Raw genomic sequence first — 24,889 nt, forward strand, 5'->3', positions numbered from 1 at the left:
CAGGGTGGTTCTCGTTTTAAATCACTTGTTGTGCTGGGGTCGGTGCCATGGACAGACAAAACAAAGCCACTCTACAGGGCACTAGAGGGATTAAGTAATAGAGATGAAAAAGCCAGCACAGAAGAATCACCTGATCCTGGTAAGAGCATCTCATGATGCTGTGTGTTCTCTGCTCAGATCCAAGCAGGGATATCCTGCTTGCCAAAACCTTCCCAGGAAAATCCCAGGAAACACAGGACAAACCAGAAGAATGTATTCCCATGCACATAATTATACCCAGTGAATTTCAGAAGGGAAAAATATCTTCCAGAACTGTCCTCTGTAAAGGCATTCTTTGGCAGCGTGCATCTTACCTCTCTCTCTACTCTCTCTGTCTCGTGCATCAAGACTTGGTCTCTCAACTGAATGCACTTGGCATTCAACTCCTTGTTTCTGGCCTGCAGCAGGTAAACTTCCTCTTCTGCCTCTTTGCTGCTTTTACTGAGCGTGTTATGCAGTGCCGCCTGGACAGCACTCACGAGCTTCTCTTGGGTGGTCTGATTGTGCAGATCTCCCAGCTGCCGACGCAGCAGGAGATTCTCGCTTTGCAGCTGGGCCAGCTGGGCCCGCAGAGACTCCTCTTCCACAACGTGTTTGCAGACTTGATCTTTTTCACGCTCTAGAGCACGGCCACGTTCCACGGCCTGACACTGGGCTTGACGTAGTGCCCTCCTTGTCACTTCCAAGAATGACGTTTTTCTCCTCAGAGATTGCTTCAGTTGCTGAACTTCTTTCTCTAGGCCAGTAGCTCGACTTTCAGCTTCACTCAGCTGCTGAGACAAGCTCTTGCTGGTTTCCCGCAAATCAGAGAGCTCCTGATTGAGCTTGTCTTGCAAACTAAGACACTGGGCACATGCCGTCTGAAACCTCTGCTCAGCCTCATCTTCTGCTGTCTGACGACTTTCAAGGGCCTCAACTTGAGTGGAGATCTGCTGGGAAGCGCAGGAGCCCACCTGTGCCTCCAGTCTCTCTTTGCTCTCATTTGTCTGTTCAAACGTAAGGAAGGAAATGGGACCAAACTTAAGCAAATCCTCGGAAAACAGGAGAGAATGGCAAGCATTCCCTAGAACCATACAAAGACTGTAGCCAGCTGCACTTCAGATTCGAATACAGTTCTCACCTGCACAACTCCTCTTTCACCATTACCAGTTGCACAGTGGTATTTTACATTGGTACAGGCCACCAGCTCTAAATTCCATTAAAATAGGTGGGTTTACATACCTGCCTCCCACAGCTTTCCCTGCCGTCCTGGAGGGCTTCTTCTCCATTTGACCAAGACTTAGGAAGAATGGCTGACTCGGAGTACCCATCTGTATTAAAACCACATCTTGTGGTGAGCAGTGTGAGCTAATACAACTTCCTGATGCCTAGACGGCTTCCAGAATCATCACGCAGAAGAGAAAAATCTGAATGCTAACACAGACCCACCCCCCAAACTCATCCAATTTGAAAGAGAGCCTCTCAGCAAGCACATTTAACATGCAGCTGCTTTCTTCCTCAGCCATTTCCTCTAGTGCATATTCCTTACTCACGTACCAAGCAAATCACTGCAAGGTGTGCAACGCAAGCCAGCAAGCACTCACAGCCTACACAACACCTGCCTGGTTGGCTGAAAAAGGCAATGCTCGGAGAAGCCCACAGACACTAAAATAAGCATGATCCAAATTCCTCCAAATGCCCATTTGCTCTAAAGGCTTAGAAACCTTCTAACAAGCCAGTTAGAAACAAGGCCAAGGAAGCAGGGGCCAGTGGAGGAGACCACGAAAAGAACACGGGCCTCCTTTCTGGTCTCTCCAAAGCTCTTCCAAGTTCCTCCTCCCCCAAGGACTTCAAAGCCTCTTCCTGCTGCCTCTCAGAGGGAACCAGAGGCAGGGGCTATGCTTTGCACATGCCATCCAGCAACTACAGAATTTCCTTCAAGAAGCTTCCCAAGAAGCTATCAAGTTCCCTCTCAACACACCCATGCCATCTCTGAGGAGAGTCCGCACCAGGGGACAAAAGGATCCAGAGGGAAGAGGAAAACCTCCAAGAAAGACACTCCAAAGACACAGCATAACCTTCCCCAAGTCCCTGCCCCACACCACCTACTGCCTGCTCTAGTCATTGACACCGACTGTACTTCTATGTTCAGCAGTCTTCCTCCCCCCACATCCCCAAAAATACAGGCAAAGGCACAACCGCGCTCCAGAGCCATCCTGGAGGCAGCTGCTCCCCTGGCGCTGCCTCGCTGCAGCAAGGCGGCTTGGACACCGACCTGCGGCCTTGGGGACCGGGTTTGCACCAGCAGAGGCAGAGCGCAGCCGGCCGCAGTCCCGCAGTGCTGTGTCACCCCCCGCTCCCCCCGGGGGCCCTCGCAGCCCCCAGATGCACGTCCCGGCCCCCACACACGTGCCCAGGGCCCTCGTCCCCCAGGGCCACCCCACAAAGCTGCAGCAGGACACCTCGCCGCCAGCAAAGGCGTCAGTGCTTCCCCCCGGCCCCGCCGGCAGCCGAGGCTCCCACCTCCTGCCTCCGCAGCAGCCGCCCTCGGCAGAAATCCCGCGGCTCCTGCCCGCCGTGGGGCGCCGGGCCCCGACTCTCCTGCAGCGCTGCCGGGAGCAGGTTCCCCCGCCGGGAGAACTGCTCTGCCAGCGCGCAGCTGGCCCAGGCCCTTCGCCCGCAGCTCGGCACCGCTGCCACTCCCGGGGGCGCTGGACGCCGGCGGCTCCTTCCTCCTCCGCAGGAGCCGGCGGATCTTCTCCATCCTGCGGCGGGGCGGGACACTGCACCACCTCGCCTCGGGGAGAGCTGAGGACGGGCGGGAAAAGCGCCGGCAGTGCCAGCAGCACTACTAGCAACAGAAGCACCAGCAACAGCACCACCAGCAGCAGCAGCACCAGCAGCACTAGCAGCATCAGCACCACCGGAACCAGTAGCACCAGTAGCACCAGCAGCACCACCAGCACGAGCACCAGCCACCGCCACAGGCCGCGCTCGCACCACGCAGCTGCCCCCGGCCCCACAACGGTGCTCAGGACGTCACAAAGGGCTGGGGGCGGGGAGGGCCGGGCGGGGGTGGGGCCTCGCCGCCATCTTCCCCAGCCCTGGCCACAGGGGCGGCGGGTGCTGGGCTTGGCTCTGCGGCACCCGAGGACGGCTCGGGAATTGCTTTCTGCGCTGGCTCCTGTTGCTCCGTGTTGCTGGGCCACCCGCCCCCCTGCCACTGTCCCCTAGTTGGAGAGTCCCGACTCATTTAAAAGTCACCCCTGGCTGCAGGAAATACTGCTCTCTTCTCCATTGCCTACAAGCCAGGGAAGGCCGCCCACGCAAGACCATCACTGGTGCTAAGAAAGCGTAAAAACAAAGCCTTCCAGTTGCACAAACCAGCTCTGCCTGCACACCCCAAGTAAAGGGTTTAGAGCTAGTGCGAGGAGGCTCTGAAAGCAGCAGGTCTGCAATGCACTGGTGACCTCATTCCCACCTTTTCCTCTACACTACCAACATAATGTCAAAAAAGCTGCAGAAATCTCCTCTCCCGGCAGGTTTTGCTCGGTTACCTTCATCCAAACTGCCTTCACAAAGGCTCCTGCTCTGCTCCTGTTTTCAAAGCAGCTCCCCTTTTATCGCTCCCTTCTCAGAGGCAAAAGGTTCAGGCTCAGCACTGCTCATCCACTCCTTGGGTAAAAATGCCTTTTACTTGTCCCGACAGCTAGAACTACTTGAGCAGCCTCCGTCCAGTCTGTCACCTGCCCTTGTCCACTCATTCCAGTGCTAAAGTCATCAAAGCAGCCTGGGCAGTGACCAGGCAGCCAGTGCTGGCAATACCTGCCGGCAGCCAGCACCTTCCCCTGCTTTGCCCGACTTGTAAGTGCCGAGGAATGTACTGCAAAGTGGAGCGTTTCATCAGTTTTCTCAGTCTGGTGTTCAGGCATCTGGCCACACTAGTACAACAAATGTAAAACTGATGTAAGGCCTGAGCCAATCAACAAGGGAGTACATTTTTCATGCCAAGTCCTTTTCACCCCGGCGCTGTAGTCAGGAGGATGAGGAGCATAAATGCAGAAAATAGGTTTCTCTAAGCACCTTGGGACATTGTGCCCTTTGCAGGCAGGTTCCACTGCTGAAATTAATACAAAATCTTACGAGGAGACAAAACAAGGACCAAAACCAAGCTAGAATCTTATAGAACCCCCACTCCCCATGGCGGGGTGAACCCTGGGGTGCCGTGTGGGCCCTGGCTCATCCCCAGCTTGGCGTGGGCAGAGGGTGGCTGCTGGGTTTGGGGCATGTGGGTTGGGGGTTCCTGAGCCCATGGACTTGACTCTGGGGTGGCCGGGCCCACAGGAGCACTGAGGAGCAGCACCACAGGGGCTAGGCCCCGTCAACTCGGTGCCTGCTCTTGCCTCCTGGGTTGGGCCGGGGCTGGGACTGGAGCTGGGGCTTGGCCTCAGGCTCCCTGCTGGGTGCCACCACCCCTCAGCCACTGTTTTATCATAGCATGTGGCTTTTGTGAGTGGAAAGATCGTAGCTTTGCAAGCCCTGGGCCAGTGAGAGACCAGTGGCAGATGAATCCATCGTCTTTAAAGAGGAAAGATGCCCCAAAGGTGGAAAGGGGCCCGAGGGATCGGTGGTGGCCTGAATGCCCGCATTCCCTTCCTGCAGCTGGAGATGCCTGGACTCATGACAGGGAGACTGGCACCATTTCAGAGAAGGTTCTTCCATGGTAGCTAACATCAGGATACCAATATAATGAATGCTGTTAGAGCTGTCATTAAATGAAGCTTTTGCTGTGTTGTAAGAGTGTTGCTCAGAAAGGCCCTGGGTAGCTGGGTGGGAGCTGATGCCTGTAAGCTGCCTTTGTGTATTTCAGAGGAGGGTGTGAGTTGAAAGAAAGGTGTCCAGAAAGGTGTGTGCTAGCAGGCGGCCCTTTCACGGTGCTGAAAAGAGCAAGTGCTGGAGAAAGGCTGAGGCTGGGAGCTGGAGAAAAAGTAGATGAGAAAAAGCTCAGAGAGATGGAGTTTGTAAGCAAGAGGAGAGTCCCTTGGGAGAAGGTGTGAAGTATGCTGGCCTCTTCCTCCTTTGCCTTTTCCCCATCAGGAGCCGCTTTCTAAAAGGTGCAGCTGAGTTGGCAACAGCAAATGCCAAGCTGCATTCTCTTGCTGAAGCTGTTCAGGACATGCTGCGATTGTGCCCTGAAATCTGCAAAATGGGGCTGCTGCTTTGAGTGAGGCAGGAGGAAAAGTGAGAAATAGCAGGGCTGGGAGCTTGTAAGAGCAGGCAAGGCACAAGAGTGTATGTGTTCATGCCCCTACGTTCCCTGCCTCTGGCCCCAAGGTTGCTAACGGCTTCCCCCAGCTTGTCTTTCTTCAGGAAGCGGCAGGTGCTCCTTAAGTGTGGATGTGCGAGCAGTTCTAGTTTTTGGTCTGCCAGAGAGCTGCTCTTGTTGTTGCGACTTGTGATGTGTGAGGCGTTTGTGTTGAGCTGCGCTCTTGAATGGCAGACCTGTGAGTACTGCGATGGCCAGTGTGCCAGGGAGAGGGGGAGGCTTTGCGTAGCACATCTGAAGGGCCAGGAGTGATGTCTGAAGAAGACTAAGGTATGCTGGTGCTCCTGCTGGGCTCGAGAGAGGCTGTTGGAAATGCCCGTGTTAGAGCTGGATCGTTTACTTTGCAAAACCTTGTAATTCATTCGAATGAGTTTGGTTTTTTGTGAGGAAGGCCAGCCACTACCTCTGGTTTCTTCCGCCTGGACCTGCTTGTGCCTGTGGAGCAGGAGGGGAGAGGTTCTAACACGGGAGATGCCTTCCCATAGAAGATGGGAGGATGCCCTTCTCCAAGGCCCTTCTCGTGGCTTCATTTCAGCTACAGCCCTCTGGTGGGGTCAGTGGAGGGCTTCTAGTTGGAGGTCTGTTAAAATGTCAGCTCTGCAACCTCCTACTGCACAGGTGCTTATGGGAATGGTGGTGGTGGTGCTGGATGATGCCTGTGTCTGCTTGGTTTAGACCGGGCGGGATGGTGTTGAACTAGTTGACTTCAAGCATGGCATGTCTTTCTCCTGCTCCTCAGGTATTGCTAGAGCTTGGGATTGTGTTGTTTCCTAGTCCTCTCTCTGACCCCAGGGAGGGCCGAGCAGCTCGATTGTGGGTGAGGAGCGAATTTCCTGGGGATGGCCTGACCTGTCACTATTGGCTAGAGACAGGGTGTAGCTGCCCGGGTTGGTCTCCTCGTGAAGCTAGTGGAGAATAACTCTGCCAAATGCAGGTTTCTCAGTGAAGTCCGTGGTCACTCTTGTGTCTTGGGAATCCTTGGGAAGTCTTTAGGTGGCATCACATGGAGGAGGGCCTACTTTCCCTTCCCCCAGTGTGTGAGAGAGGAAGTTAGGTTCCACTTTGCTCCAATCAAGCTTCTGCTCCTTCCCTTTCTTGCGGGAGAGACTGAAAAAGACAGCCTACGAGCTAAAAATGTGACACTTTCTTGCGTGGGTTTGTTTTTTCCCCCTGAGAAGCATCCCTGGAAAGGTGACTCACCACGAGATCTTGACAAGCCCTCTGACTGGGGGCTCTTGTGCCCATCCCGGCATTGAGGTTACATGCACTCAGGCTCCTAAGCTATATTGCCAACGTGTGCTGTGTTCTGCTTTGTCAAAGAGGAGAGCTGACAGTAGCTCTCTGCTCTCCCTCTTTGCAGCTGCTGAGTGGAGACTGCCAGGGGCCGTGTTGCTCTCTGCTGAAAGCACTGTCGCCTTCTTGTTTCCAGGTTTGTGCATAAAGATGCAGCTTCAGGAAGGGCCTTTGCTGAGCAGGCTGAGAGAAAAGGTACTGTAACACCACACAGAGCAATCGCAGGGAGACACGTGACTCTGTATGCCTTCCCCTCATAGGCCTGTGTGTCTCCCATGCCAGAGAGACCTTCTCCAGTGGCCAGGCTGTCCCAGCTGGCCCCCATTTCAGAATGCAGATCTGAGAAAAGAATGACCCCAGAAGACACCAGGGAGTAACAGGGTCCTTCAGGAAGGGAAGGCCGAAGAAGATGAGGAGTGTGAGAGGGCTGAGAACCTCATAGGAAAGCAGACTGGAAGGCTAGAGGAGTCCATGCTCTGTCCACAGAGGCCCATGCATGAGCAGGCCAGCATGTCCTTCCTGTGCAAACCACCCAAGTGGTGCAGGTGTGAAGAGCTTTGCCATTTTGTCATTCGAGATGAAGGCCTTGCTGTCAAGGGCATAATTTCCTGCAGTCATCTTCCTTTAATGAAGACCAGTGATGTGGAGGGGACAGGCAAAAAGACCAAGGCACGAGCCGGAGTGCATCAAATAGGCAGCCCAGATAGCTCAGTTGGTAGAGCGTGAGACTCTTAATCTCAGGGTTGTGGGTTCGAGCCCCACGTTGGGCGCTTGAGGTTTTCTCCAGGCTCAAGAGCGGTGCATCCCTATGAGTAAGAAGTGCAGCAAAAGGGGCAGGAGGCCTGAGTGGGTGAGTAAGGAGCTCTTGGCCAAATTCAGATAGAAGAAGAAAATACACAGAATGTGCAAGGGGGGACAGGCTACTTGGGAGAATTATAGAAATATAGTCAGAGTACATAGAGATGCTGCGAGGAAGGCTAAGGCCCATTTGGAGTTGAGTCTTGCAAGGGATGTCAAGGAAGGGCTTCTTCAAATATATCAGCAGCAAGTGGAGGACTAGGGAAAATGTGGGCCTCCTACTGCATCAGGCATGGTCCCTGGTGACAAGGGATACAGAGAAGGCAGAATTAGTGAATGCCTTCTTTGCTTCAATCTTCACTGCTAAGGTCAGCCCTCAGGAATCCTGTAGCCTGGACGTGAGGGAGAAAGTCCAGAGAAGGGAAGACTTTCCTTTGGTTGAGGTGCAAAGGCTCAAAGACCTTCTGGGCATGCTGGACATCCACAGATCCATGGGCCCAGATGGGATGCACCCACAGGTACTGAGGGAGCTGGCAGATGTTGTTGCCAAGCCACCAAGCTGCTCTCCATCATCTTGGAAAGGTCCTGGAGAAGTGGAGAGGTGCCTGAGGACTGGAAGAAAGCCAATGTCACTCCAGTCTTCAAGAAGGGCAAGAAGGAGGACCCAGGCAACTATAGGCCAGTCAGCCTCACCTCCATCCTTAGAAAGGGGGATGGAACAGCTCATTCTGGATGTCCTCTCCAGACTGATGGAGGAAAATATGGTGATCAGGAGTAGCCAGCTTGGATTCACCAAGGGGAAATCCTGCTTAACCAACCTGATAGCCTTCTATGATGGACTGACTGGCTGGGTAGATGAGGGCAGAGCAGTGGACATTGTGTCCCTTGACTTCAGCAAGGCTTTTGACACTGTCTCCCATAACATCCTCCTAGAGAAGCTCAGCAAGTGTGGGTTAGATGAGTGTAGAGTGCGGTGGATTGAGAACTGGCTGAAAAGCAGAGCTCAGAGGGTCGTCATCAGTGGCGTGGAGTCTAGTGGGAGGCTAGTGGCGTCCCCCAGGGCTCAGTACTGGCTCCCATCCTGTTCAACTTTTTCATCAATGACCTGGATGAGGGGACAGAGTGCCTCCTCAGCAAGTTTGCTGATGACACCAAGCTGGGAGGAGTGGCTGACACACCTGATGGATGTGCTGCCATTCATAGAGACCTGGACAGGCTGGAGAGCTGGGCAGAGAGGAACCTCATGGGGTTCAACTAGGGCAAGTGCGGAATCCTGCACCTAGGGAGAAATACTCTAGGCACCAGCACAAGCTGGGGGCTGACCTTCTGGAGAGCAGCTCTGCAGAGAAAACCTGGGGGTGCTGGTGGATGACAGGTAGACCATGAGCCAGCAATGTGCCCTTGTGGCCAAGAAGGCCAATGGTGTCCTGGGGTGCATTAGGAAGAGTGTTGCCAGCAGGTCAAGGGAGGTGATCCTGCCCCTTTACTCAGCCCTGGGGAGGCCTCATCTGGAGGACTGTGTCCAGTTGTGGGCTCCCCAGTACAGGAGACACATGGAGCTACTGGAGAGAGTCCAGTGTAGGGCTACAAAGATGATCAGAGGGCTGGAGCACCTGCCCTACGAGGAACGGCTGTGAGAGCTGGTCCTCTTCAGCCTGGGGAAGAGAAGACTGAGGGGAGATCTTCTCAATGTGTATAAGTACGTGAAGGGAGGATGTCGATGGGATGGGGCCAAACTCTTTTCAGTTGCCCCGTGTGATGGGACAAGAGGCAATGGACAGAAATTGAAGCACAGGAAGTTCCGCCTGAAGGTGAGGGGGAATTTCTTCCCTGTGAGAGTGATGGAGCACTGGAACAGGTTGCCCAGAGAGGTTGTGGAGTCTCCTTCTCTGGAGATCTTCAAGGCCTGCCTGGACGCAACCCTGTCTAACATGCTCAAGGTGACCCTGCTGAGCAGGGAGGTTGGACTAGATGATCTCCAGAGGTCCCTTCCAACCTTACTGATTCTATGATTCTATGAGTGAGGTGAGACTCTTGTGGGCATGGCTTTGTGTCACCTGGGCATGTGCGAGGCAGCCCTTTTGCTGGTGATGTTGTCTGTAACAATGCTGAGAGGTTATGAGCACATGCTCCAAGGATGTGAGTTGTCTTTGGTGTGCAGGGAAGTGTGCACCAGTTTTTCGTAAGACTCTCCCATGAGGCTTCATGTCCGTGTCCTTCTGATTTGCAGGTTTGCAGATGAGCAGTGCCTGAGCAAAGCCAAGCAAGAGGCTGCCAGCCAATCCGTTGAGCCCACCCAGAAAGAGAAGGCAAGAGAAGGCGGCTCTGGGGAGCAGAGGGGCCGAAGAGGTAAGGTAACAGCTGTCATGCTTTTGAGAATGTGGCCCTGGGTAAGCAGTGGGACAAGGCAATGCCCTTGTGCAATGTGTTGATTTAGGAAAGGGATGGGGGGTGGGGAGCAAAATGGGGAATCGGAAAGGTCCAAGGGCCTCCTTGGAAGTGTGCGCTCAGGTTACAGTCACCCAGGAATGGACAGGGTTGCCTGTCCTTCCTGTGGGATCCATCCCAGAGGGGCGGTTGAGAAGACCTTCCTTGTCCTGTACTTCCAGAAGGTCTTGCTGGTGAGTGGGTCCTCTGCTGAGGCTCTCTTGTCCACTCCAAACAAGTGAGGAGGAGGTAACAGGAGAGAAGAGAGCGAAGGTGTGTGCTGGAGTGTATGGAGTGAGATGAGACTCTTGGGAAGTGGCTTTGGGTGCACCCTGTGTTCTTGCATGTGTGTGAGGGAGCTGTTTCCTTTTGCCCTGTTGCCTGTAGTAGTGCTGAGAGGTTGTGATCAGTCCTTGTGACCAAGGACTCAAGGTCTCCTGGCTGGATTGGCAGCATGTGTCAGTTTTTGGAGCGACTCCTGTGGGAGGTTTCATTTCTGTGTCTTGGTTTTCAGGATCGCAGATGAGCAGTGCGTGGGCAAGGCTGAGGCACAATGAGCTGCCAAATCGGTAGAGCTGACGCAGAGAAAGAAGGGAGAAGAAGGCAGAGTGCTGGACACAGTGAGGATTGTGCGAGGGCCAAGGAGCACATGGAGAAGAGGACTCCAAGGTTGGAGGAGTCTGTGCTCAGTCTGCAGTAGCCAATGCATGAGCAGACCAGCACGTGCTCCTTGTGGCAACCGTCCCACCAATGCAGGTGTGCAGAGCTTCCTTGTTTTGTACTTCCAGAGGGTGTTGCTGGCAAGCACCTCCTTTCCCGAGGACGTGTTCAGGCAAAACTGATCTGTGAGATGGAGTTGATGGGAGAGGAGAGGAGAAAGGCCCGGGCTGGAGTGCCTGGAAGGAAGGGAGACTCCTGGAGAACTGGCTTTGGGTAACTCTGTGCTCTAGGATGAGTGTGAGGCAGCCATTTCCCTTGGCAGTGTTGCGTGTCCTTCCTGAGGGATCCATCCTCGGGAGGCAATTGTGAAGAGCTTCCTGAGAGATTATGCTCATGTGCCCCCTGGGCATAAGTCTTCTCACTCGGTGGGAAGAGTGTAGCAGCTTGTGGTGAGTGTGCCACCTAACATCTCCTTCTGGTTGCCAAGCTTTTAAATGAGCAAGACCTGGGCAAAGGCACAAAGGAAGCTGTCCCCAAATCAGAAGAGCTTGCACAGCAAAAGAAGGGAGAAGGCAGCTCTGAGGGGCTGAAGAATATGAGAGGATGTATAAGGTGACTCTGCCTTTGAGACTTGTGAAGCAGGGGAAAAGTATGACAAGAAGTGCCACGGGAGGAAGGTGGTGCTGTAGAAGGGGAGGGTTGGACAAGCTCTGTGAGCGGTGTGTTTGCATTGAGCATGGTTTTGTAAATCTAGGCTTTAATCTGAAGGATTCGGATTGACTCCTAAGCACACTGGTGTAAAAAATGAAGAAAGGAGGAAGTCTCTTGGCTCCTTTGGCAAAGGAATTGACCCATTGATGTGGACTTGTTTGGAAAAAGCAGGCCTTGGAGTTGAATGTCATGTGATTGGCTGTCCAATCAGGAGATGCCTCCTGGTCTGCTGAGCAGTGTTTCCTCTGATCTGCGGTCCATCTGAAATGCCTCCTCCCTGTTTGCCTTGCAGCATGGTTGCTCCTTGAGGCAGAAGAGCATCAGAGAAAAATGGTGGCTTCTGTCCAGAGAAGCTCAAAACAAAGAGAAGAAAGATTTAAGATCTGTCAGCCAAAACTACAGCTTCCTCTCCCTGCCTTGAGCAGAGAAGCAGAAGAAAGTGACCCAAGGGCTGGAGATGCCACAACAAGGGTAAGTTTATGCCACCTCCTTTTAAGGCCCAGGGGAGTGTAGCAGCATGGAGCACTGTGCTGCAGGGTCATGGATTCTGAGCCCTGGGGTGGATGCAGCAGCCAGTGCTTTCCCCTGTTTTGGGGGGTGCCCTGGGTCAGCCCCCAATGCTCTGTGTCTCTGTGCAGCCCCAGGGAGGGCCTGATGCTGGTGCTGCATTGGAGGGGGTGGAGATCTGCAGTGGCAGCATCTGTGCAGGATCTTGGAGCAGACAGGGACAGGAAGGGACGCAGCCAGCGTGCGAGAGGGAATCTGTCCTTTGCACTGCAGCATCCTGCCCAGGGTGAGTTAGCTGGCGTCTGCAAAGGCTGGAGGCATCTGAAGCCTGCCTGGCAGAATGGAGGAGGTTGGAGGCCAATGGAGAGTGGAGAATGGGCCAGAGCCTTTGCTCTGGTAAAGGTCTCCAAATTTGAGTGGCGTTTCCTCTCTGGTGAGCCGCAGGGCCAGAGTGGGGCTGGGCTGCTGCCAGCAGCTGGGCCAGGCTGGGCAGCGGCAGCCCCACAGCATGGCCCAGCCCCTAGGCCCAAGATTCCTTGGGGGTTGCACAGAGTCCCATCCAGACTGGACCTGCCCTGCTCTTGGGGACCCTGTTGCACCCTGGGGTGCTGGTATTTCCTGCTGTGACATTGCCCTGGGCGTGACTTGCAGCACACAGCCAGAGGCATGGATGGAGCCCCCAGACTGTTAGAGCTTGGCAAGTGCCTACCCCTGCGCAAGCTGGGGCTGGGTAGAGCCCTGCTCCACGATCCACCACAGGACACACAAAGCCTACATCTCTCATGCCGTGGCTGTTTTGTAAGTGACACCCACCACACACCCCGAACAGTCCTCACAAGTGAAGAAACACACAGCTTGCACCTCTATGGCAGCTGCAGCCTGCTGTTTTGGAAAGAGCAAGCAAATATGGACTTCCAGAGATGTTTAACACCTCAGAGAGGGCTCTAGTGCTGCATTTGCTCATGAGATAGTGGGTGGCCTAAACAGAGCAGCCTGCAGTGATTCACCCCCACCAACGGCGGCACCAGGAAAAAGGTTCCCCTTGCTCAGCGGACAGGAACAAGGCTTTGTTTTGCTTATGGGTATGTGGTCGTGTGAAATGACAGCTTCTCTACGGCCACCTGAAAGCAAGCCAAACCTTTGCGCTGTGTAGGGCAGTCCAAACTTCCAGAGCAAGTTGTGGGCTGCAGTGAACTGTGAGCAAGTGGGAAGGAAGTGTTTTCCTTCAAGTAGTATGCAGCTACTGAAGGTCGAAGTAGCTCCTGTTGCTTCCAAGTGTTACAGGAGGCTCTAGTTCTGAAAATGAACGGCATTTGGGACTTGGGCTAAGGCCAGTGGGGCTGTGACAGGGCAGAGCCCCAGGCCACATGGAGCCCAAGGCCCCTGGAGCCAAAGGGAGCTGGGGACAAAGCCCCCTGGGGCTGTAGTAGTAAATACATATCCTGTGTGACAAGGGAGTCGATGTGCTTTGGCATATAGTTGGGTGTTCCCAGGGAGGGGAGGGAGGGCCCACAGGATGTGAGGGATCCCTGGGCATTTGGTGCTGTCCCAGGGTGTCCCAGAAGACATGCCAGGAGAGGGACCCCAGGGGACATGGGGCTCCCAGAGGTGTCCTGGGGGGATATAAGGTTCCCATGGTGTCCTGGAGGAGATGGGAGAGAAGGGGAGTGTAGGGGTTTCCCGGGGTGCCCTGAGAGACGCAGGGAGTCCCAGAGGGCTCCTGTGAGGGAGTCCCAGGTCTGGGGACAGAGATCAGAGGACACGTGTGGGCAGCAGAGGTGCCCCAGAGAATATTGTGGGAGTCCCAGGGCTGTCCCAAGGCACATGGGAGTGGGTCCCAGAGAGGACAGCAGTGTCCAAGGCCTTTATTGGACTTGGCTCTAGGGGCACTCAAGGCTTTCCTTGCCCAGAGGGAGGCCTCAGGCACCCCAAGTCGGATCCTCAGCCCCGTGGCCTCTCCAGGGAGCCCAGGGAAGCCTCCAGCTGGTCTTGACCATGCTGAATGCCTGTGTGCCCCACCTGGCACAGCCCCTGAACCACCTGGGCCAACTCAGCTGCAACTGCCTCCTGCAGTGGGGAGCCTGGGGACAAGGGGACACAGGTTACACCAAGAGAGCAGGGAGGAGGGGGATGAGGGAAAGGGGGAAACAAGGTTCAGGGCCTGGCACCAAGGAGACAGGGGCCATAAGGTGCTGACTGGGGCCAAGGAGGGCGTATGAAGGAACAGAGCTCAGGGCCTGGAGCTGGAGACATACAGGGGATACAGGGCGACAGAAGTCAGGGGTTAGGGCTTGTCTCCAGGGCTGGGGAGATATGGGCACACAGGGAGATGTGAGAGGTAGAGCAGAGGCCTGGCACAGGGGACAGGAGGGACACAGTACACAAAGGGAGGGGTCAGGGCCTGGCGCAAGGGAAAAAGTGGAGCCTGGGGATTTCCAGGGCCACCCACGGTCCCAGTCCCCTGATCCGAGGTTGACCGCAGCCCTCCTCTAGGATGTGAGGCTGCCCTCCAGAGCCCTTGCAACATCTCATGATACCAAGGGCCCCCTTTGATCCCACCAGACCACAAAGCATTCCTTATGACCCTCCCCACAACCCCAAGGTGCCCCTTGGACAGCATTAGACCCCTGTGTGCCCAAATGAACCCTGGGTGCCTCCCATCAGCCTCCCTATCACCTTCCAGCCCTCCAAGATCCCAGGATGCCCCCAGGACCCCGTAGTCCCCCATGACTCCATGTTCCCCTCAGCCCCCTAAGGTACCAGGCCATCCCCCATGACCCTGAGCCAGGGAGAGTCCACCTGTGTTGGGCTTCCCGGGGGTTCCCCCTCCTTCCTCCTGGGTGAAGGCAGGCTCAGGGCCTCCCAGGTAGACCAGGTTCAGGTCAAGGCAGACTTGCTGACAAGGACGTAAGCCGATGGGGACAGGGGCATGCTAAAATTCGCATCACACATCTCACCGCACACCTACCTCTGACAGTGCCAAGGTCACCTGGGGCGCGAGGGCGTACACATAGAGCTTTGCATGTTGAAGGACCGTGTTCAGGATGTAGGCTGGCAGAGGGACCACCTGCTTTGGCCCAAACATGGCCACACTGGCTGGGGGGCACTGCAGAGATGGCATCAGAGGCAGGGGAAAGCAAAGGATGGGCAGGGGCTGGGCAGGCTGCAGGCAGTGTGCAAGGGGAGGGGAGCATACAAGGAGCCTGCAGGCATAGGGCAGAAGGAGAGCAGCATGCTGCTAGCGTTTACGAAAGAGTCCAAGGAGTATGTGAGCAGTGTTTGGGTTCTGGTAAGTCTGTCGCAGGTAGGCAGAGAGTGTGCGGGAGCATAGAGCTGCATGGGGATAGTCCCAGGACCATGCAGGCAGTGATAAAGCATGCAGGGATTGCTGAGGCACTAAGCATGTGGGCTGCGTGCAAAGAGCACATGGGCCCCCTCTAAGTGTGTGGGGAGCATGGGAGGACCACGAACCATGTGACAGTAAACCTCCAACAGGCATGCAAGGACTCACATGCACGGTGTGGCACAGCAGCAGCTGACTGAAGCAGCTGTAGCACTCATCCTGGTCAGGCAGAGGGGTCTCTGAGGTCCCTGGAGGACCAACAGAGAGCACAGCTCTGTGCCAGCATTTCTCCTGCCCTTCTCCAGCCCTGCACTCGTATGTGTTGCAATGGTGTGATGTACAATGCACAGCAAGGGCGAGAGCAGCCCTGGGGTGAGGCCCAGCTCTTGGCTCAGCTCTCGGCCCAGCTCCAGAGCCCCCTCATAAGCATCCAGGGGGATAAGGACAGGGGACCCTGGCAGAACCTCTGCCAGCACCCTGTAGGAAGAAGGGCACCCTGGGAGGACATGACAGGGACACTGGGGCACAGGGACAGCCTGGGAGACATGATGGGGACACCCTGGGGAGACACAAGGAAGACCCTGTGTGGAGGGTTGTATCCGTACTAGGTGATACTTGCTGGGAATGGTCTGTGTTGTAACTTTTTGGTGTCTGGAACAATACAGCTGTGTCAAGTGGAATACAAATAAGTAACCAACAAAGTCTTGGAAAACTGTGAGAAAAAACAGCAGGTGGTTACATCTAGATTCTGTGGCTGGACCATGAGAAGCAGTCAACATGAAGGTCAGAAGTTGAAGAGTAATGAAATAGCGACTCCCAAAGTCAATGTGGCCCCCAAAATAAGTCTGCATGCATGTGCAGTATTATAGCCCAGTTATGCAACCAAGGAGGAGTTGGGCTAGACTCCCTGCACTTGCTGGCCCCAGGTTCCGGGACTCCCGCCTACAACAAGTAACCACAAATACTGGAATTTTTCCAAAGGAGAGGAAGGCTGCTACACAACAGAGGACCATGTTGCCTCCTCGGGGACACCCGAAAGGAATGTGCCTGCTGACTCTCTCTCATCATGCAGACGATCGGGGCAAGCGTTGAGGTGGTCCTTCTCGAGATTACCATTAGGTCGGTCTGTTTGTAAGTATCTACCAATAAACTGCTTGCTACTGAAGAGTGTTTGTCTGTGTGTGTGTTTGTGAGTTTGTGCTGGCTGGGAGTTTGGACCCTGGGAGTCTGGAACAAGCCTTTCCTCTTGTGCTAGGTTATAAGCATTTGGGAAAGGGACTGGTTTTGTCTGCTGACTTCTCTGTCCTGACCTTACGAGCCAGGCCCTGGAGCCTATGACTATGGTCTGCAAGGTTAGACAGAGATGTGAATTGATAAGTAATGTCCAGCTGTTCAGCTCATTTCCATTGTTTCAGAGGAGGCTTTTGACCAGAACACAGAAAATAATTTGGAAAGCCAGAACTATTCTGCAGTGCCACCTTGAGTGTTAGGGATTTCTTCATCAGTTCTTTACATTTCTTTCCTGTTCTTTTCTCCTGGGGAGTATTCATGCAGGTTCTCCTAATGACAAGAAACATGAAGGATCAGTCACGAACAGGAAGACAATCTGACATGTGCACACTTGGTGCCTACACAGTAACTTTATGAAGGCTCCGCATATACACAAAAGATTAGCACACAGTTCCATTAGGCACAAAGCAAGCAAGGATCCCTGGAATCCTATCATCTAGCTTTACTTACTGTCATAAGAGACACATTCTACTTTAGGCCTGTACCTGTCAGTCTAACAGAGATGTGAAAAATGGATGCATGGATACAGAAAGCCTGTCCTTTGAAATTTAGCTCATGACCTGCATTGCATTAACATGCTGATTACGTGTTCAAATGCCCAGAACATGTTTAGAAAAAAAGACACAAGACGTCCACAGAGATTCACAAAATCATACAATGGTTGAGCTTGGAAGGGATCTCTGTAGATCATCTAGTCCAACTCCCTGCTCAAGCAGGGTCACTTAGCACATGTTGCCCAGGAACTTGTCCAGATGGTTGTGACTCTCTCCAAGAAAGCAGACTCCACAGCCTCTCTGGGAAATCTGATCCACCGCTCAGTCACCTTCACAGCAAACAAGTTTTTCCTCAAGTTCAGGTGGAACTTCTGGGTTGCTGTGTGTGCCCGTTGCCTCTTGTCTTATCACTGGACACCACTAGAAAGAGTCTGGCCCCATTCTCTCTACGACCTCCCTTCGGATACTTATACACAGTGATAAGACCCCCCCACCAGCCTCCTCTTCTCCACGCTGAAGAGTCCCAGCTCACTCAGCCTTTCCTCACATGAGACATGCTCCAGTCCCTTCAGCATCTTAGAAGGCCTTGCATAGACTTCATCCAGTAACTCCCTGTCTCTCTTGTACCAGGAAGCCCAGAACTGCACACACTACTCCAGATGGGGCCTCAAACAACAGGGCAGCAGTACCTGCAAGGAGCAACCAGGAACAGAACAGCAACTTCATTCTGGCATGCAGGATTAACCACAAGAATTTCTGCTCTAAACCAGAGGTCAGGAAATGTGGAGGCTGCTGCGAATTCTTATCCAGATAACAAACAGAGTGCAACAGCTAATATGATCCCCAAGTAGAATCATGAAGAAAGGAATATTCTCCCAGCAGACACAGAAGTATTCCTACTGGCACTTGAGACATATCACATAAAATACTACGGGTAATGTGATCTCCTTTGAAGAAAAAAAAAAGAGAAATTGCAGCAAGAAAGGAACAAAGGCAGGCTAGGAAGATGCTCCAGAAATGAAGTGCCAATCATCCAAAAGCACACTAGGATAATTCCATCTGACAGAGCCAGACTAAGACAGAGGAAGTAGGATTGTTCCATACAGGCAAAGTTCCTCTAGGGACACAGAACCAGTTATCCTCACAAACAGTGCTGCCACAAGAACAAATACCCATAAAGTTGCCAGCAGGAAATGCCATCGGGATTTGAAAAGGCTTCACATCCTTGAAAAGGAAATTCTGCATGTGGATTTCAATCAAGAAAACACTTCACAAGGGAGCTTAAGTCTATTTGTAACATCAATGCTAGGATACCTTTGCCTGTGACAGGTGACTAAACCACAGCACCCAGGAGATTCTTTGGGAGGTGATGAGATGTCAAAGAAAAACAGGCAAAGAGGAACCCAAACCTGAGTCACCGGGACAGGCACAGGAAGCTACGCAGTGCCCTGTTAGCCTCTAGTCTAACCCCACTGCCCAAGCACACATCATTCTTTTGTGCATGAGGAACCACAAGATTCAGTAACTGAGGAGCAAACCACAACAAATTAAAAGCTGCTTGTGCCTCTGCAATGGAAGGCATCAGGCAGTCTTCTTGCCTCTTTCAACCCCAGCCATCATTTGGGTAAGTTCCAGAGTGAAAAATGAAGCCCCGAAACAGCGGTTTGTTTTTCACATTTTCCATACCTCTAGTACGGTCATACTTATCAGTTTGCAAGATATAATTAGACAGGAAATATAAAAGTTCTCTCAGAAGACTGTGACACTCTTTGGAAGAAGACCTTACAGTGAAATTAGCACTCCTCTTTTGCTGTGTAAAACATATTACTTACAGAAAAAGAGAGAAATAAATACTTACTCTCTCGGCATCACTAAACAGCCCAAGATATTTCACCATCTTCATGTCATGCACTGGTTTGCATCAGAGCCCAAACACAGATACTTCCAAGAGCTGCGGTGGAGGGTCAGCAAAGACCTTGGAAAAGAAAACTCATAGACGTAGTCAAGGGAGACTTTTCAATATACACTGCAGGAGAACAGCACTGCACTGCAGCATACGTTCCTTCATCCCTGAACCAGCAAAGGTTGCTTACTGTGTGCACGTCCTCAGGGGTGCCAGTGAGGCTGAAAGCACTGCTCATGACCTCTGGCCTGCCTTCCTCCAATGTGCAGCAATCCCTCTGACCATGGCCTGAAAAAAACACAGTTACAGCAGAAAGGGCTTACGAGGGAAAATATTGAGCACAGGAACCTTTGCACAGCAGTCAGCTGAAACAAGGCCCATTAAAAGCCTGACAAGTTAGACCCTGGAAACAGCAACAGTGTTTCAGAGCACAGGATCACCCTCTTCCTCAGCTTGCTGCTCAGGTAGTAACAGCAGCCTGGTTCTCTGTTTCAGGAGGGCAGGGGTGTTTCAGACCATGCTCACTTCAGCAGTAACAGAGGAAAGAGAGGAAGCTGACAGAAAACAGGAGGACTAGTAAGCATAAGCAAGCAGCTCAGGAATGAACACAAGAGCAGCAAACGCCTCTTCTGCTACATTACGCTGCAGCCTGCACAACCCTGAGGTTTCAGCCAACCACAGCAGGCATTCCCCACACCAAAGAACCTAAGACAAGAACCCAGAAGAACTTGAGGCTGGTGAGCTTCAAAGGGAGCTGAGCTGACAACACAAGGTGGAACAGAGGACAACACTGGAGTCAGGCAATCGGAACACCGTGGCGTGCATTAGACTGGTTGCAGTACGGCTTTTGGCATCCAAGTGTGCTTAAGGCAGGCAAACAGCCCATGGGCCTGTTAGGATAAAATAATACTCAGATCTGCAATAGCATCTCCCTCCTGGCTGAGGCTGGGTTCACAAAATACAATAAACAAAGAAACAAACAAACAAACCCCTTTTCCTCAGACTGTAGCATGACCCTGCAGGCTTTAGTAAACCCTTGATTTCCTAGCCCTTTCCAAGCCAAGTGCTAGCAAGCAAGGTCAGACTGTCTGACTAGCAGACAGTGTGAAAAGTCTTCCTCCTGCCTCAAAGTGCAAGAAGGATATTTTGTATACACAACCAACCAAACAGCACATTCCTCCCTTTCCAAGCTTCCAAGGTCCTTTTTAGAGATGGCCCCTTTCAAACTGGGCCCCCATGTCCTACGGTTTCCACAGTTAAATAGAGGCCAGAGAAGTCCTAAGTTGGATGGATTTCAACAAGCACGCAGAAGCTCTGCAAAACCTCCCTGTATTGGTATTAAGCCGAGACTGAGATCCCTATTTCTCCCTTCCGTGGCTGAGCTGCTATTTTGAATGTCATCCTGATCAGAGATGAAAGTCTAAGAGATGTACCACGCATCTCACAACAAAAGTCAGAGAAGACAAAATACATGTTGCTGAGAGTCAGTAAGCCTGTGCAATGCACACCTTATGCTCTGGCTTTAAAATGTAGGTTTAACCAAGGGCCTGGGAGAAAGGAATAAGGACACAGGTGTCAAGGAACTGTAGAAACTAAGAGAAGAAAATGGGCCCTCGCCTGGAAGTTGTCTGAAAAAGATCTCCAGGCAAGGGTGCGTTCACATCCTTCTCCTTGGTCTAGCAAGGACAGTGCCCGTTTGCGGCCATCTTTTTCCTTTCCTCATTAGCAACTGCAGGAAGGGAGGAAGCTACCAAAAAAGTGCTAGAGCTCTACATCTACATACCTCAGGGCTCAGGCCCTGCTCCTCTCACAGCCCTCTTTCCTCATTATCACACAGGACAGACTGCTAAGGTTTGTAAGTTAAAGCTGAAAATAAATCACAGGTGAACAATGAAAATTGAATGCTACGCTGCCCCAGCACAGTACAACAGCAGCTCCTGCCCATCTGCTTTCCCCAACAGCTTCCCAAACACACACCCAGGGCATTACATCTTTCCACAAGGGGAGAACATCCCGGAGCAGAAGCAGCACGGGAAGCGGCTGCTCTGTTCCTCTCCCTCCTGCCCTGCTGCCTGGGGGTCACTAGTGCTGCAGCTCTCACAGCTCAGGGCTTCTCAGCACCCGTCAGGCCACAGCGCGGGCAAAACCCCCGCTGTGTCCCTGGGATGCTCACGGGCAGCAGCTGCCCCCAGCGCAGCACACAGGTTTCTCTCCCATCCCATCCCTCCCCTCCCCTCCCGCAGACTCGCCCAGGCCCCAGAGCAGAGCGGGGCCCTGCGGCAGCAGCGCCCGGCAGCAGAGCTTCACCATGCACCAGCACCAGCAGCCAGGGACACACAGGCCCCGCCCCCAGGGCCGGAAGTGACGCCTCCAACACTGCAGACCCTCCCAGCCCGCGCTCTCCCATTGGCTCCCGTGGGGCGTTGCCTCCCCGGGGCGGGACACCAGGGAGGGTCGGGAGGGAGGCGGCAGTGCGCGTGCGCGGTGCAGGGGCCGGGTGGGGAGGGGCGGGCAGGGCTGTGCGGCAGCAGCGGCTGCGGAAGGCCCCGTCCGGCCCGGCCTGGGCTGCGTCTGGTCCCCGGCAGCCTCCGGCTCTTGCGCCCCTTCTGCTGGCAGAGCTGTGGCTGTTGTCTCTGCCTCCGAGGCCTAGCAGCAGACACCAGGGCCTCCTGGTCTGTCCCTTGCGCCCCGGGGACTCTGAGAGGTGTCACCCCGTGGTCCTGCACTCAGCATTGCGCACCCCCACCTGCACGCTGGCACCAGGAGGAGCCCTGGGCAACGCAGGAGGGAAAGGATCTCCCTTCCCAGGGGCTCCATGGCCGTGCCTGGCTTTTTTGCTAGATAAAGCACAGGAAGGGTTTATATGGCACTAGAGCCCCCTGTACATTTCCTTTGCCTACCTGTAATCAGTGATCACAGTTCTCTGCTCTAATTAGCCCTCGGTGAGTCGTTGTTGCTAAAATGGCCCTCGGATCCGTTAATGCTCTATGAAATTTTGGGATCTACTGCTGACTTCAATGTTTTGTTCACTCTCAATAGGTGCGATTCATGGACTCAGCACCAAGAACACCAAGAGGGTCACTGAAATGCAAAAAGCCCTGGTGAACCACACCTCCCTATCATTTTCTTTGAGTCTTGTATGGCTAATTTAGGAGGTTTCTGTTGTGTAGATGCAAGGTGGAGTCTTCAATAATATACCAATATTTCTGCTTTTGAAGGTTTTATTATTGTTATTATTGTGCCCTCCAGAAGGACACACATCCCCCGCAGCTAATTTGCCACGATAACCGAGAGCCTGCCTCTGGCCATGGCCGTCAGGAGCCTCCACGCATCCTGCTCCTCACGGTGCCCACAGCCGGGCTGGGCTCAGAGAGGAGCTGGGAGCTGCCCCAGGGAAAGCAGCGCTGCCAGCAGCCACCTCTCGCCCCCTCCCTGCCCGCAGGGCCCGGAAAGCCCGGGACCCGCCCCCTGCCCCGCCCCTCACCGCCCTCCTCTATGCCAGTGCGCATGCTCCGCCCTGCCCGGCCCCACCCCTCCCCTCTATGTCCCGCCCCTCCCCCCCTCTCAGGGCCCCTCCGCTCAGCTCCCCTGCCCGCCTCTCCCCACCCCTGTACTGCGCACGCGCACTGCCACCTCCCTCCTGCCCCTCCAGCCCTGGGAGGCCACGCCCCACGGGAGCCAATGGAGGAGGGCTGAGTGGGCGGGACCGCAGGGCAGGGGGCGTCACTTCCGTCTGTGGGGCCTGCATGGTCTGTAGCTTTGTGGTTCTGTGAAGCCCCTCGCTGCCCCACACAGTTCCCCAATGCACCGTGCAAAACTGCCAGGCATTCCCCCAGCACCCTCCTAGGTGCCACACACACCCACGGGGCACCCAGACAGCCCCAAGGTCCCCAAAGCCTGTCTTGAGGCACCTTGGTTGACTGCCTGGGAGCCCAAACTGCCCCCAAACACCCCGGGGAGCCCCAAGGAGCACAAGACTAAGCAACAGAAACTCCTCAAGAACCCTCAGAAACCTCCAATACTCCTACAACCTCACGGGGACACTCCCAGGCAGCCTCCAATTGCCCGTCCCCCACCAGAACTGGGAAGGGGCACCGATGCCACCAGGGATGCTGCTGGGTGGCCAGCTGTGGCCAGACGTGCTGAGGGGCCAAGCTGGTACATATGGCTTTCTTCCCAAGCCAGGAGACACCAGCCCTCTTCCTCCCTGCACAGACACCCTGGGCTCTCTGCTGCAACAGGGAACCCAGAGTGCATGTGTGGGAGGGTCCTCGAGATCCCTAGTGACCCCAGACCTCTGTGGGGGTCGGGGGAGTCTGGTCATCCTCCCACACCCCCAGAGAACCCACGTGCTGGGGTCTCCTGTGGAAAAAGGCTGATGCTAGAGGGAAGGCGGCTCACAAGAATCCACTGCAAGAGGGCCCAGGTGGGTTTTGACACACCATTTTAGAAAATAATCCCCCCAGCAAGGCCAAGACAGCATGCTCACGAGTGTTTCCCAGTGCCAAAATCTTCCAGGATGGATGGAGCAGAGGGGAATTCCCCCAAGGATGCCTGGAGGTGTTTTTCTCAGCTTTGGGCACTGTTTGGAGACACTCATGGCAGCTCTGCCTGAAATCCCCCTGCCCTCTCTCCCTCCCCTTGCCTTTCTTCATCTCTCCTTCTGCCCTCCTTTCTTCCTTTCCTTCCTTCCTTTTCCTTGTTCTCCTTCCTTCTCTTTGCTTTTGCTTTTCCTTCCTTTTTGCTTCTCTCCATCCTTATCTTTCTATTTTCTCTTCTTTCCTTTCCCTTTCTGCTTTCTCTTCTTTCTCTCTTCTTTCCTGTTCCTTCCCTTTCCTCTTCCTGTGCTTTTCTTCTTTCTCCTTCTTCTCCTGCCCTTTTCCCCTAATCCTGCCTTTTCCTTCCTTTTGTTGAGGGCTCTTCTCTCCCTCCAGCAACTGCCCCTCCACGTCTCCCGCTCAGCGGACCTTGCAGGGCTCAGCCCCCAGCATGCACGAGGTGACCCCAGCCTGGGGATCCCCTTGAGGCTCTCCCTGCCCCACAGCCTGCCTGGGGAGCAGGCAGGGGGTGTGGGCAGCTCCCCACAAGGCTCCAGGCAGCCCCTGCCCATGGCATGGCCCCCCTGGCTGGGGCCGGGGCCCCAGGGGGTCCTGCAGCCCCTCTGTGACACGGGCTGGCCTCACTGTGGGGCTCTCCTGCATCACAGAGACAGCTGCCCTCTCCCCATGGTGCCCAGCCCCCTCCCCACACTTCCCTGCCAGGCCTCCCGCAGCCCCAGCACGGGGGGCTGCTCTCGCGTCCGCCCGCTCGGCAGCAGCTGCTCTGCAGCTGGACGGCCAAGGCCGAGGGAGGCGGCGGCACCGTGCGACAGGCGCTTTGGGGAAGGGCCACGTGGGAGGAGGAGAGCCCAGAGGAGCAGGTTCTTCTGGGCAAAGGAGAAAAGCCCATTCTCCCGGCCGGGCAGCCGGGTCTTTGCGGGCAGCCATGGGGATGCCCCAGAGGGAGGGCAGGGACAGCATGCACCGTGCCCTCGGGATGGCCGGCAGCTTGCCGTATGCAGTGTTGCGTGACCACGGAGCGGAGGGTAAGGCCTTGCGGAGCTCTGCCGGGAGGGCTGTCCCAGACACTCTTCCCAGCACAGGCGCTGCACGGAGCCAGGAGATGGGGGGACATGCATGGGGAGGGCTGGCGACAGTGCCCAGAGCCCTGGTGGAGCGCGCCTGGGGGGCGAAGGGGACAGTGTGGCCCCGGGGAGTCCGACTGCTGCAGAGATGCTAAGAGACGGCCCGAGGTGGCCATGGTGGACAGGAGCCCTTCGGCTTCCCCTCATCCCCGCTGGGCTGCGCGTCCATGGCCAGGCCGCTGCCGGGGCTTTCTCCCCGCTGCCTCTTCTTGGGCGTCCGGAGGGGCAGAGCAGGCCCTGCACTTGCAGACCCCTCCCCGCCGCGCTGGGCAGGCGGCAGCTCGCCCTTGTGCTGTGCACAGCTCTGCTCGGGTCCCTGCTTCTGGGACCTGTGTCAGGCCGCGGGGGGCAGCGGGCCGCAAGAGCCCACCCGTGTGTCCCCGGAGTGGGACACAGCGCTCCCCCAGGGGACACGCTTTCCCCCAAAGCAGACTCT

General features: G+C 54.8%; 1 non-coding gene across 1 annotated transcript; it reads left to right on the forward strand.

Moving 5' to 3' along the window:
- The first annotated feature begins 7,334 nt into the window (after nt 1–7,334).
- TRNAK-CUU (transfer RNA lysine (anticodon CUU)) lies at nt 7,335–7,407 on the forward strand. Its single transcript has one exon. It is a non-coding gene; the product is annotated as a tRNA-Lys (tRNA).
- The last annotated feature ends 17,482 nt before the right edge of the window (nt 7,408–24,889 follow it).

The sequence above is a fragment of the Rhea pennata genome, unplaced genomic scaffold (genome assembly GCF_028389875.1).
Source record: "Rhea pennata isolate bPtePen1 unplaced genomic scaffold, bPtePen1.pri scaffold_31, whole genome shotgun sequence".
In the NCBI taxonomy this organism is placed as follows: domain Eukaryota; kingdom Metazoa; phylum Chordata; class Aves; order Rheiformes; family Rheidae; genus Rhea; species Rhea pennata.